Source organism: Gavialis gangeticus, unplaced genomic scaffold, assembly GCF_001723915.1.
Source record: "Gavialis gangeticus isolate Ggan-Ray unplaced genomic scaffold, GavGan_comp1, whole genome shotgun sequence".
In the NCBI taxonomy this organism is placed as follows: domain Eukaryota; kingdom Metazoa; phylum Chordata; order Crocodylia; family Gavialidae; genus Gavialis; species Gavialis gangeticus.
In genome coordinates this window covers 1600152-1609821 of record NW_017728960.1, presented here as the reverse complement: position 1 = coordinate 1609821, position 9670 = coordinate 1600152, and the positions used below count along the sequence as shown (strand labels likewise).

Here is a 9670-nt window from a genome sequence, read left to right as displayed (position 1 = left end):
TGCTGACGGGTTGTTTCTGAGAACTAGCAGGAGATCAAATCTGTTTTAGTCTTACTTCTTCGGAGCTGGTCAGCTTCGGTTGTAGCTTTCCATCTCACTGCTCAGCATCTCACGTTGCTTTGCACTGAGGTGTGACATGTCACAATGTGAGAGCAAAGCCGTCCATGCAGAGGGTGGCCTATTCCCAGCTTATTGCAGGCACAGAGCAACACAGACACACTTGGTCTTGTAAAGTGACTGCCTCTCCTACTACAGCTCTTGCACGGATTTTTTTGCACAGACTTTTTTTTTTTTTTTAAACCTGTCTCTGATGTGTGCAGCTGGGATGCAATGTGGCAACTCCTCACTAGCACACCATAGCAGGGAGTGAAAGGGAATATTGTATATGGCTGAAACTGCAGGAGGAATTTAGTGAGATGGAATGTAATTACCTGCCTGAGATTTAGTTTCTTTAGGTATGAAGGATTAATAATGATTTAAAAGAAAAATGAGGTAGGGTCTGAGTATTTTAAAATGGCCTTTAATTTTTGCACCCATAATCAGTGCAGTGTCTAAGTTAATAAAAAAAGAAATGCATTGGGGCCACCATGCTGAGTTGGGGTTACCCTGCACTGGGAGCTGTGCATACAGAGAGGACAAGTAGCCCCTGCTCCATATAACACAAACCAGCAGCAAGCAAAGAAGTAGCATTATCCCTAGTTTTATAGAGGGGGAATGGTCACAGTGGAGTTGCAGAGCCCAAAACAGATCCCACCTCAGATCCCTAACCCCACAGCTATCCAGTTGTAGCAACAAACCAGGTGGCTTGAGGCCTGCAGACCTGTGTCCACCAGTACCTCCGGCTTTCTTTGTTCCTCCTTTGCTGTCTCTGCTGCCTTTGGAAATCGGGCCTCGCCGTTCCACAGCTGTTTTGCACAAGGCCATTGTTTTTTGCTTCTAAATGAATCCAGACTGTGATGTAGTGATGATCTTTCTCCCCCAATGTGCATCTCAGGAAGGACTTTACATCCCGCTTTTTATTTCCAGACTGAGAAGCCTCATGACTCAAAGGAGTCATTCCTAGGACAATCCTTAATCTGGGTGTTGTGTAGACTTTCAAGCTGCTTCAAACCTCCCCTGGGTTCTCCAAAGTGGAATATTGGGTTATTTACTCCACAGAAATATTCATACATGAAGCAAAGGGAAGAGCAGTGCAGATAAAACTGAGATTCAACGCCATGTCTCTGCATGAGCAGCCACCCACCTGGTATTTCCCTGCTACTCCAACCAATGGCCCATACAGGCAAAGAGCCTGATCTGAGACCTACCAATGTAGCAATTCTTGTCTTTCAATTCTCCACGTTGAGAGCAGGCACTGGGGCCTTCCTTTCCCAATTACATGGCAGTAAATCAAGCAGTGCTGCTGAGACCTCATCCATGTCCAGTTTTGGGCCCCATGCTTCAAGAAGGATGTGGGCAGATTGGAGGGAGCCCAGTGGAGAGTAACAAGAGTGATGATGGGCCTGGGAAACAGGAGTGATGGGGAAAGGCTGAAAGAGCTAGGGTTAGTTAGTCTGGAGAAGAGAAGACTGGGCGTGGACTTGGTAATAGTCTTCAAATTTTTGAAGGATGATTCAGGAGAAGGTGGAAAAGGACTTTTTTTTCTCTGTGGCCTCAGGGGATAGGACTAGGAGCAATGGCCTCAAGCTGCAGCAGAGGAAACTGAGGATGGAGATGACCAAGGGTGGTCAAGCATTGGAATAGGCTGCCCAGAGAGATGGTGGAGCCTCCATCCCTGAGATGGTTCAAGACCACGTTGGGCTGGGCTGGGCTAGTTTAATCGGGTCACATCCTGCCTTTAGCAGGGGGCTGGACTAGATGTGACCTCATGGGGTCCCTTCCAGCCTTTTTTCCTTTGATCTTAAGAATATTGATGCTCTGTTTTTCAGGTTAGGGGATATCAGGAAAGACAATCAAAGTGTTTAAAGAGACCAGTGGTGAGAGCCAGGCAGAGACTCCAGGTTCCCTGCAGATGTGGCCTGGCCTCTGTCCCCTGGGCCGTGCTGGTGTGCTCCAGTGACCGCAGTGGTAGGTATCCCACTGGTGCAGGCCAGATGGTAATCCTACCTGGACCCAGGCTGTGCTGGGTGACCTCAGCTCCCGGTACTTTTTTACACAATGTGTAGTTCACTTCTGAAATTCATGGCCACAGGAGGTGGTGGAGGCAGGTAGCTGAACCAGGTTCAACAAGGCACTAGACAGATTCATGGTTGCTAGAACTGTTAGTGGCTATTGAATATAATGGTTGGAGTTGTTTCCTCTGGCATCTCTAAGCCAATAATGGTAGATGGGTAATGAAGCACTGGAACAGGTTACACAGAGAGGTGTTGAAATCTGCATTCTTGAAGGTTTTTAAGACCCAATTAGACAAAGCTTTGGCTGGGATGGTATAGTTGGGGATGGTCTTGCTTTAAGTAGGGGGTTGGATTAGATGTGACCTCCTGAGGTCCCTCCCAACCCTTATTTTCTATGATCCTATGCTGCCAGGGAGGGTATTGAATAAGGGATAGATCACTCCAGAGAGACTAGTTCAGTTCTCTCCCTCTATAGCATCCATTTCTGCCACTGTAGGAGACAGACCAGTGGTCCATCTAGCACCGTATTCTGATCCAGTCGGGCACCGCTTATGTTCTTCATCAATGGGATTGGAGAGAGCTTTGGCTCTTTGATCACAGAGCAAGTATTAGTGCTTGCCAGCCCTTTCTGTGCTGCTTCCAGCACAGGGAAAGCTTCCTAAAAAGCCTAGGTCAGCATCTGCAGAAAGAGAGAGAGGGAGAGAATGAGACCAAGCACACATACCAGGCAGCCCTGTCACAACTGTAATCTTCCTTCCCCATGTCTTGGTGGTGTTTTCTTCCTCATGGCTCTGTGCGGGCTGGAAGACAACCCATGAAGCTGGGTAAATACTTGGGCACTGGGGTATGCCAGGCTCGGTGCTGCTGCTAGATGTGGCTAAAAGATGGCTTGGGTCTATCTGCATGAGTCATGGTCTGAGCTGGGTACACATGCCCATGGAGAGGAAGAGCTCTCCTCCCCTGGGCACTGATGTTGAAGGAATCCCATTGATCTCCCTGCCTTTCTAAGCACCTTTTGCAAGATTTGGCCATAAGGGACTTCACTGAGAAACAAATGCAAGGATAGAAATTGAAGCCTGCTCCCAGCCTCTTGGCTCAGTGCTTTTACCAACAAGGCTAACCTTCTCTGAAGGGCTTTACCCCTTCCTATTTCCTTCCCCTTTCCCCTATTTTAAATGTACTGTTTCCCAGCTGAGTTCTGACAGCCGATTAAATACAAATGGGTCTCACGGCAGATACACAGCTTCCATAATAGCCAGGTAGATTGCACGGATAAATGAATCCTTTCTTGTTTGAACTCCCCTTTTTAAAGCTTGTTTGAAAACCTCCCTGCCATTTCAGGTTAGAGTGGCGAGCTTCATTTGAATAAATAATCCATCCATACGTGTGGTACATCACAGGCACCTCCATGAAGGCTGGCTCCAGCAATGGGGATGGGGGCCTTGGCGTTCTATATTCCATAAAGTAGAGTAATTAAGTATTGCTAGTTGTGATGACTTCAAACAGAGTGACTCCAGGAAATAAGCCCCTTCTTTATAATTAGTGGGATTTCCTCTGCATCAAACGGGGGATTGATTCTTTTAATCTGCTCACATGCTTTTGATTTGGTCTCTCAGCTTGGTCGTACCAACTGTTTCTACTCCCTGCTCTTTCCGATAAAACCTCAGCAAAGGAGATTTTGGGGAGGCATGACCTAGGTTGAGGTCTAGGATTTTCCTTCTTTATGTGTGCATGTTTTCTTTCTTTCTTTCTTTCTTTTTTTTTTTAAGGTGCCTAAAATAATTTAAAAAATGATGAGAATCAATGAAAATTAAGCACACGGTCCAAATGCTTGTGTTTTCCTTATGCTTTCCTCTGTCTAATTGTTTCTGATGCATGTGCTTTGAGACCTGCTGGTTCTTCCACCTGATTTCCATAGCTCTCAACTGGGTAAAATTTGCAGCCATTGTTAATCTAGCATAACCCTTTCATTAGAGCAAATTTACTCTGAATTGGCACCACAGTTACTCAGATTTGGGATTTGAGCTCCTGTCTTTAACAGACCTGGCACTTCATGGTCAAAATGAGTCTCTCCAAAACTCTTTGGACCACTGGACTATTGACTGCTCCCCACATTTCTCATTTCTTCATGCATCCTTCTCATTGAGAAGTCTAGCGAGCCCATGTCCACTTGACATACTGATTGCCCTTGGCTCAGTGCCCCCACTGGTCCAAACAGTGTGACACCACAAAGTGAATGAGAGGGAGAATTTGCTTGCAGGCTGTTGTCAAGCTCCATATCCTGTTCTGGGATAGTTGTTTGTATTACAATTGGGTTTCTGCTGCTAGAACTGAGCCGAGAAGGGACACTGCAGTGTGGCAAATACATTCTCTGTTGAGATGAGCTGGATCTCAAGTGACTGCTGAATTCAGCAAAGCTAAGCATGCCTCCAAGCTGATTCAGTTAGTGCAATGGTGCTATGTGCTTAAGGTCAAATTTACCCATTGCAACGGCTGTATGGGAGGCCTGCTATTACCCTGGGGTTCCTTTCTTGGACTGGGAAAGGGCTTCATCTACCTAGACCAGGGTGGGAGATCAGCATTGCCAGTCAGCATAGGCATCTTTATATAAATCCAGTGGCCGTTGAACCCTGAAAAACAATGATGTCATTTAAACACTGCTCTGGGAGTCATAAGGGCCATGTTGCAGTCCTGCCTCTGCTTCAGCCACTCTGTGTGAGCTTAGCCAAGCCATTCAGTCTCCCCAGGCCTCAGTTCCCCCTTCTGTAGAATGGATATCGCAGTCCTTCTGTTCCTCTTCGTTTGAACAGTGGTTCTCAACCATTTTAGACTCGAGGCACCCTTTGGTAAGGGATTTTGGGGCACCCCAGGTCTGAGAGGCACTGATTTAGAGTGTAATTGCTTTTCTTGCAGCTATGCAGAGTCTGGGTCTGTACAGATGAGGTGCCAGGCTTGGGAGAGCTGGAGCAGTCTCTAGATGTGGTCATGATCGCGGTCCTCAGCTTGGAATAGCAGCCATGGGAAGCGTTCATGCCAGTCCTGTTATTATGTTGTGCTGATGGGTTTAACATGGGACGTACCCTACTAGCCAGGCTTATTGAGGGACCAGTCTAATCTGTGCATAGACACCAGGAAAAGGTACATACAACACCAGTTTAGTATGCCCCGTGCAAGCCTTGTTCTCATCTGAAGCAAGTGTCGAACACAGATCGTATAATTAAGGACCTGGTGAATACGTAACTGTACAATTATGCAAATAGTGATCAAAATCACTGTTTTCAGCAGAAATGCCTGAAGATCAAGACAGAAGCTTCATGCAACCTTAATTTAATCTGGTCCTGCAGGAGTGGTGAGGTCTAATATATGACCCAACCTCATGCCTGCTTCTGTTTAGCAAAGAGAGGGGAGGGGCTGGGGGTAGAAAAGCAGCAATGCTTTAGCATGCTAAACAAGTCTCTCTCAGCATGGGCACATAGAAAAAATGGCCTGGAGATCACTTTAATCTACTGTTAAAACATAAAAAATAATCAAAGTGCTGATATTTAGAACATTTTTTTTTCTCTTCTGATTTTTCAGGTGAAGGATACAAGGTGGAAAGAAAGAAAGAGAGAAAAAAAAAGGAAGAAGCCAACTCCTAAACCCCTGGAAATCTGTGTTAATTGCTTATGAATGTCTCTGTCTAAAAAAAAATTATCGAATTGATGTCGTCGTGGGTTTTTTGACAGCCTGTCTGTTACATTTTTTTTAAATATTCATGCACCAAAATCTAATTACTAGGCAAATTTAATGATAATGAAATGAAGGCACTTTAGCGGAAAGCACAGGGCCCCCGTTAATGTTTTCTCAGCCTCTGTCTTGTTCGTAATTTTTTTTTTTTTTTATGACTGCCTTTCTTGCATTTAAAAAAAAAAAAAAGGATTGCCGAAAATAAAACTTGGATTGCTGAAACTGTTTGTGGTAGCTTCATTTATAATGATGTGGAATTTGCAAGGTGATTAAAGGTGTTTTGCAAAAATCAAATGAGACTTAACCTAATCAGATCAGGCGGATGAAATATTATTATTAGTGAGAACATTAAGATAATGCCTGGAGGGCCCAAGTGAGATAAGGGCCCTGTTGTGCTAGGTGACAGGCACGCACATCTGTAAGAGGTACTCAGTTTATCCCAGGCACTTCCACAGCGTCCGTTACCACAGCACCTGGGTCCTCAGTTGTCTTTAGTGTATTTATCCTTGCACCCTCTCTGTGGGAGAGAGTAACATAATGTAAGGGGAGGTGCAAATAGAAGACTTGCCCAAGGACAGATGGGAGGGTATATTTAGGGTTGATCTTAATCAGAGTCTCACAAGCTAACCCTGCCCATCAATGGGCAGCTGCACATGGACACGCAGGGGTCAGACTCATTCCCCGAAGGGCTCTACTCAAGCCCTTCTGGGAATCGGCTGCTTCCTATTTGTCCCTCCTCTGTCTGGCTCTGTGGCTGGCAAGAGAGACAATAAGTAGCAGACAGAAGAGGCAGGTATTAATTGCTGTGTTTGCAACTTTTGACTTGGGTGAGGTCTAAAACGTGGCTTTGGGGATGAAGGGGAGGCTCTGTTTTGGCCGTAGGGGCTTGGTTGGGCTGTTCCTGGTGGAAAACTAAGGGGCTTTAAAGGGAACAGTCTGTGTTTTGGGGCTTGAGTGTGGGTGTAGGTAGCACATAGATGTAACAGAGCAAGGAGTAGAAGCCAGGACTCCTATGTTTCCCCTACCAAACAGATCATCCCTGGCTGCAGAGCTGTTTGTGGGAATCGGCCTTTCCCTGCCTCAGTTTCCCTCCTGCAGAGTGCCTGCAGCAGTAGTTAGGAGGCTGCCTTGGGTAGGTAGACACCTGGCTTCTCATCCTGCCCCTGATCTGGTGGGTGAGAGGTTTCTTCTCCTAGTGCCTGTGCAACAGGATGGCTGCTGTGGAGCAGAGCATAGAAACCCACTCTCCCAGCTTGCAGCAAGTGCCCTGACCTCAGACATCTCTTGCCCCAAAGAGCTTTCCGTCTCTGAAAGAAGAGGCAGAGACACCCGAGAGCAGCAGTGACTGGCATCAGGTCAGCCTCCAAGTGAGGGGCAAAGGCCCATCTCCTCCCTATGGTCCTACCTGCTACATCACACCGTCTCACTACATGATCTTACTACTGGCTGTATCTGAGATTGTGTCTGCTCAAGAATGAGAAACCTCCCATGGCTTCAGAGAGGTGCAGGGTCCTGGGTCAAGGTCCTCAGCTTTCTAGCTTATGCTGGTAAACCAGTCAGGACTGAAAGGATTTCATCAAAGGGATCAAATATCCCTCTGAGCTATGCACAGAGGCTCATGAGCCTCAACCAGCTCCATAGTAGAGCCCAGCCTTCGAACTCTAGCATACTTCTTTCCTGCCCAGGCTTGTGCTGAATGAGCCCAGTTGTGCTCTTTGAAACCAGTGACTGGGGAAGAGGTTGGGATCAGTGTTTGAGAGTGGCTGGACTTTAGGAGGGTTTGGCTTCTGGCTAGTTGCAGAGAAGAGCCTGAGCTGCAGAACCTGATGCAGATCCAGAAGCCAAAGTGGGTGGGTCTGACCTGATCTCCTGCATCTCCAGAAATAATCAACACAGCTGCTGACAAACCATGAACCAGCAGTAGCATTAGCAAGTGCTCCTCTGTCTTTATGGCCCAAAGGGACCCTGTGCTTATCCCGCCTGAACTGCTGGGTAGCCCTGGTCAGAGAGCATTTTGTCTGACACTTGTGAGCATCAAGCCCGTACGTTGTGCTTGAGCGATACAAAGACCAGTCCCACTCCCTTGGAAAAGCTGTTCCTGTGGCTCCCGACCATCACTGTGAAACATTTGCACCTCGCTTATTTAACTTCACCTTCGAGTCATCAGATAGCTTTGTGACTTTATTAAGTTTCAGCGTCATCGCACCTCTTCCCTTGGCATATGGACCTGCAGCCAGTGGTGACGTCCCTGCTCCGTTACAGAGCACGGTGCCTTATATCAGAACCGGATGCTGAAAACTGGCATTTCTCTGGGGTTTTGAAACCTGTCAAAACAGGTTCCTCTGGCATTTCTCTGGGGTTTAGGCTTCACGCTGGGAAGATCCCTTATTCTGGCCTTAAGCCAGCGTGATTCTGCGGAGCTGCACCAGCCTGAGAGGTTGATGCATTTCTGTGGGGAAACGGATGGGGAAACAGGTCCTACCTGATTAAAGGAACCAACTGAGGTCTTCCTCAGAGGTAGTAGCAGAGCCAGGACCTAGGTCCGTATTTCCTAAGTCTCAGCCCAGTTCCTAAACCACCAGGTCAGTCTCCCTTTCCAGGGTGGGGGAGGCCCCATGGCATTGTTGCGGCTTGTACCCATGTCACAGAGTGGGCTCTGTCTCTGTTTTCTATCTGAACAGCATGGCTCATAGCGTTAAATCCCTCTGCGACAGGGGTTGGAAGGCGATATGAAATCATGCGGTGCTTTGAGATCTGAGCTCGAATGAGAGGACAGAGAGGCAGGTTTTCCAGCGGGCACCAGTTGGCTTTGTTCGACTGGGATCCAGCTCAGAGTGTCATTATTATGATGCCGGGTTGCAAAGAAGAGCGCAAGGGAGAAGCAAACCCGGGAAGCCGGCGCATCTCCGTGCGGCATCCATTTTAGCCACGCGAGGAGGGGGTGTGTCTGCGGGGCTGGCACAAAAGGAGCCGGGTGGAAGATGCCACCCTGACAAAGGGCTTTCTCACCCCATCTGGGGCACCCCCGTGATGGAGACGGCGCTGCCCTTGGCATGGGAGAGACAGGGCACCTGCTGGCAGGACACAGGGCTCTTTCCCAGGCAATTCAGAAGGCCCTGAATGGATACAATGCACCGAGAGGCGTTGTTTTAAATGTTCTACATTAATCTTTCCCACAGCGGGCAAGGGGATTGTGTGGGATGAGACAGACTGTCTGCTGCACCATCTGCCAGGTCTGTGTTCAGGCCTGGGATTGTGGCAGATGTGGGTGGGTTCTGGCTCCTCCAGCAGAGAGAGGTGCAGGCTGCAGGCACACGGAGGAGATAAAGGGGAAGAGACGGGACCCAGCCAGGGACCGTGTCTCCTTTCCTCTGTCCCTGCAGTAATGCCGTCGGATCCCGCAGTCGGCCCTCGTTGAGCATCCTTAGACACAGACTCATCGTGCAGGTGCCACCTGGGAATTTTCCTCCTTCAGAGCCTCCCCATCGCACAAGAACTCAGCTTTTGCTTGTCAAGCAACAGCCCAGCACATGGGCAAGGCAGTCCCTAATGGCCTAGCATGCTAGGTGCTGCCTAGACACAGCCCCTGCCTCCAGGAGAAGATACCAGGCCTCAGTATTCCCAAGGAGCCCTTCTACCCATTGGACTGTGTTGCCATTACTTTGCATGTCAGGTCTGCGGCTGAGCCTAGATTATCCCAGTGCAACTTCCAGTGTGGCCCCATCCCAGTCTTTCCAGCAGCTCTTTGTTGGTTTCTGTGGGCAGAGTGGTAGCCTTGTGATACACAAGCCACAGGGGCCAGAAGAGCTATTAGCGGTGTCTTGAAATCT

At 48.1% G+C, this 9670-nt stretch overlaps 1 long non-coding RNA gene across 1 annotated transcript in view; it reads left to right on the top strand.

The window, feature by feature from the left end:
- LOC109300262 overlaps positions 1 to 6020 on the top strand; it is a 52831-nt gene extending 46811 nt beyond the window's left edge. Inside the window, exon 4 of the long non-coding RNA XR_002098178.1 lies at positions 5691 to 6020. This is a non-coding gene — a long non-coding RNA (uncharacterized LOC109300262). The remainder of the gene's footprint in view (positions 1 to 5690) is intronic.
- Positions 6021 to 9670: the final 3650 nt, after the last annotated feature.